Genomic DNA, 4,008 nt, shown 5'->3' on the forward strand with positions numbered 1-4,008 from the left:
AATTAATGGGACCTGTTACTAATATAAAGGTGGTCCTGCCCTGGCTGGTGTGGCTCAGTTGGCTCATCAACCTGTTCTGTTTAAGTACGTTCTGTTTAAATACCTTTTGTCTATTTTTTGAATAGATAGGTCACACATTACAAAATCTCCAGGATGTAATCACACAACTCCACAACTGCACATATCCTATATAATAAAAGGGTAATATGCAAATAGACTGAATGGCAGGAACAACCGGACAACCAATCAAAGCATAATATGCTAATGATATGCTAAGGCTGCTCAACCGCTTGCTATGACATGCACTGACCACCAGGGTGCAGATGCTCTGACCAGTATGTTAGCTTGCTGCTGGGGTCCAGCCAATCAGGACTGAGTGAGATGGGCTGGACATGCCCTGGAGCCCTCCCACAGTCCCTCCCTGGCCCGATCATGCACCGGTGGGGTCCCTCAGCCTGGCCTGCACCCTCTCGCAATCCAGGACCCCCTTGGGGGATGTAGGAGAGCCGGTTTCAGCCCAATCCCACAGGCCACTCCCCTTGGGAGGGCGCCAGATGCAAGGCTCATGGCTAGTGAGCGCTGCTGCGGCAGCAAGAGCCTCTCCCAAGTCCGTGGCAGGCAGAGTGGGGCCAGGATGAGCAGGAGCGGCAGGTGGCGTTGGACTGCAGGTTTCAGCCCGATCCCTGCAGGTCACCCAGAGGGACCCCACCCATGCACGAATTCATGCACCAGGCCTCTAGTATGCTATAATAGAACACACTTGGACGTTCCTGGTGCAATTCCCAGTCAGGGCACCTACCTAGGTTGTGGGTCCCATCCCTGGTTAGAGCACATGTGAGAGGCAGCCAATCAATGTTTCTCTCTCACATCAATGTTTCCCACTCTCTCTTTCTCTCCCTTTCTCTAAAGTCAATAAATATATCCTTCGGTGAAGATGAGAGAGAAAGAGAGAGAGAGAGAGAGAGAGAGAGAGAGACAAAAGAAGAAAGGAAGAAAGAAAAGATTGGTCCTAATATGCAGTTATCACTCTTCTGAAAATGCTTCTTGGGAAGAATCAACTACAAAATGGCCCTGGCTGGGTAGCTCAGCTGGTTAGAGCATTATCCCAATACACCAAGATTGTGGGTTCGATCCCAGATCAACCAATGAATGCATAAATAAGTGGAGTAACAAATCTCTCTCTCTCAAATCAATAAATAAAAAGAATTAGTGACCACATATTTGAGGAAGGTGAGGGAAATGATGACGTACTCAGACCCTCACTGTTCTGTGAGGTAGGCACCTACCACATGCCCATCTCCTACTAGGGAGCCTTAGCCCGCCTGTGTCCCCCAATAATCCAGAGAAGTCAATACTTTCCCCAAAATTTGCAAAGAGGAAATAGGCTCAGAAAGACATGAAAAATATTCTCACCACCAGCAGGACTCATGACAGAAGAGTTGGAAAGGGAAATGTCCAAGAATAAGGAGGCATCTGCAAGGGAGTGGTCCTGAGGTCAAAGGTGAGCAGACTAACAGGATAAGGAGACAGGGATACAGCTAAGAACAAGGCAGGTATGAGCCCCATCATGGGGGCCTTGCCCTGCGGTGGGAGAGACAGACGCTAATTAAATCAGATAATCACACAGAGTTCAGCCACCTGCACCTATATGCTACAACAGAACACACTTGGAAGTTCCCAGTGCCACGGGAGTGTGTGACGGCTCATTTTGGTCCAGGGGAGGCATTTGGGGATAGGAGCATGGAAATGAGATGGGAAGGATGAGTAAGTGTGGGTCAGGCTAGGAGGAGAGAGTTTCTGGAGGAAGGCACCGTTTGAGCCAAGGTCCTAAGGCCAAGTTGGGACTAAGAATCCATTATGACTGGAGCCCACTAAAGGAGAGAAGGGTGGAAAGGAGGAAACCAGAAGCGGTGGGGCCATGTGGGAAAAAGGCCAGCAGGGGGCAGAGCTCACCGGTGACGGCAGCCTTGCTCTTCCAGGGCTCCTCGCCAGAGAATCCCGCCAGGCTGCAGGGGGAGAAAGGGCTGGGGAAAGGACACCAGCGCCAGGTTCTGTTTAAGTACGTTTCGTCTATTATTTGCATAGACAGGCCGCACGGTACAAAATCCCCAGGATGTGAAAAAAAAAAAAAGTATTCAGTGAAACGTAAGTCTTTCAAGCCCTAGCTAGGTAGCTCAGTTTGTTAGAGTATCATCCTGATATGCCAAGGTTGCTGGCAAGAATCAACCAATGAATGTCTCTCTCTCAAATGAATGAATAAATAAATAAATAAATAACAATTTTAAGGTAAACCTTTCTCCTTATTCTGATTCCCAACAGCTGGTCCCCTCCCCCCACTTAGTGATAACTACCATACCAACTTATTGTGTCCATTCCCAGATAGTCTATGCCAACCTTTCTCATCTCATGGCACACATAAACTAATCACTAAAATTCTGCAGCACACCAAAATATATTTTTTTTACTGCTCTGACCAAAAAAAAAAAAAAAAAGTTATAATTTTGATTCATTCCTACTGGATGGCTACTATTGTGTTGGTGGTTCCTTTTTTTTTTTTTTTTAATTTGACAATCAAAGGGAAAAGAGGTTAGTGCCCCTGATTAAATAGTCAGGTATTGCATGTTTTAAATTCTTGCGGCACATCAGTTGAAAGTCGGTGGTCTATGCACATAAAAACACAAGCTATAGTTATTTTTTACACTAGCTCTGGTTTTGACCCCTCCCTAAGGGACCTCTAGTTGTGAAAGAAGCTAATTTGCACTGAACACCTACTGCACATGATTCTTTTATTCAGCTCAGAGTTATGGAGCATCGGACCACTTGTGCTAAGCTGGTGGGTCTGAGAATGTGCATTCCTAACGGGTTCCCAGGTGAAGGGAACCAGCTTTGAGACCACGGAGCTAGCTGCTCTGGACAAAGCATGGGCACTGGTAACTTTATTTCTCTCCCACAAGGGAAGGCACCAGCTACACAAAGAAACACATACCAAGTAGAGAGAGAGTTCCATCGAGTGATAAATTCTCTGAAGAAAATGAAGAGGGGAGGGGTGTGCGTGAAGGGACACGCTTGAGAGTAGGATGGGGTAGGAGTGGAGGGTAGCAACATTTGTGGCACAAATAAGTGTTCCTTTCTGAGCAGCTGAAGTTTACAAGGCCAGGTAAATAGACACACATGTGTCTTGGGCTCAGGGGCGGGGTTACCTAGAGAGACAGTGTAGAGAGGGAAGAGAAAGGACCCAGCCCCGCCCAAAATGCGGGGTGCGCAGAGGCAGAAGGACTTGCAAAAGTGACTGCGAAGGGGCCCGGGTGAGAGATGAGGGGAAATCCGAAAGAAACCGAGGTGTGATCAAGAGTTGTTTATCCTGGGATTGTAGACAGGGTGCCCTCGGGTTCGGTTTCTGGAGGCCCCAGGGACCCCAACAAAGCATGTCCTCAGTGAGCCCCAAGACCCCTGGAGAGGGTATGGGCAGGGACCTGAGGGGTGGCGACTAGGGACGGGTCCTTGGGAAAGTTCTGCTGCCCAGGAGTCAGAGAGCTGAGGCGCTCAGACCTGCGGATGGGGACTGGGAGGGTGTTTAAAGGGTAGAAGCCACTGGGGTTTGCGGGGGGGGGGGATCTTAGAGGAAGAAATGGAGCGCGCGGGAGAGAGGGGTCTGAGCCATGAGAAGGGTGAGCTGGCGGTGTCGGTGTTTGGAGAGCTCACAGTCCCGCTTGCCCTGGAAACCTCACTCATCTGAACTTCCCAGCATTCCAAATGGAAAGCACTAGTTCCCCCATTTCACAGACGAGGAAACTGAGACTCAAAACGGTAACGAGGCACGCCCAGGGTGCCACATTCTCACAGAATGTGTGGGAAGCCATGCTCCTCGCTGCCCCTGCAGACTCTGAACAAGTCCCTTTTTTGTGTCCGGACAGGGATGCCCTTGGAGATCCGCCTGGAGCGAAGAGGCGAGAGCTGGGCAGGGCGGGGTACCCACCTCCATCCTAGCTCCGCCTCCAGAGGCACGGG

The sequence above is a fragment of the Myotis daubentonii genome, chromosome 11 (assembly GCF_963259705.1).
Source record: "Myotis daubentonii chromosome 11, mMyoDau2.1, whole genome shotgun sequence".
Taxonomy (NCBI): Eukaryota; Metazoa; Chordata; class Mammalia; order Chiroptera; family Vespertilionidae; genus Myotis; species Myotis daubentonii.